Here is a 642-nt window from a genome sequence, read left to right on the forward strand (position 1 = left end):
TACCCGGGACACTCCTAGCACTTAATCATAGTGTTTTCCGCACATTAGGATGCGTATACTTGTTTAATTGGTATTATATGCACTAACTATATTTAAACATATGTTATCATATGTTAATAAGTCACTAAGTGTGTCCAAGTCTTTACTAGACACCGAGCATCCAACCGGCACCTTCGTCGGATCCACTTGCATCAGGTGAGTTCATACCCCTGAATGAACCTTTTAAATGTTTTTACATGTTTTATGGGGGGGGGGGATACAAGTTAAACATGCCAGTTATCATATCAATCACATGTGATTGATAACCCGCATGCACAAGGATTTATTACACTGTTAACTGTTTAACCAAGTATGATACTGTAAATGGTTTTCTTAAAATGACTTTATTTGTTCAAAGCTTTCCTTAAATTGACTCTCGTGCTGAATGTTTTTATCAAAGTTAAAAATCAAAACGTGGTTATGAAAGGTTTTCAAAGGACTTTTAAAGATTTTCAAAGGAATACCAAGTCGTGATTTTCTTAATGTATAAAGGTTTTCCAAAGATTTCTTCCATGTTTTTATACTCCTACTTGGTTAAGATACTACTGCTTCACTTCTGTTAAGTTAATACCTCCACTTCGTGATACACTTATACTTGATAAC

The sequence above is a fragment of the Lactuca serriola genome, chromosome 9 (assembly GCF_051521515.1).
Source record: "Lactuca serriola cultivar US96UC23 chromosome 9, Lser_US96UC23_V15, whole genome shotgun sequence".
NCBI classification, from domain to species: Eukaryota; Viridiplantae; Streptophyta; class Magnoliopsida; order Asterales; family Asteraceae; genus Lactuca; species Lactuca serriola.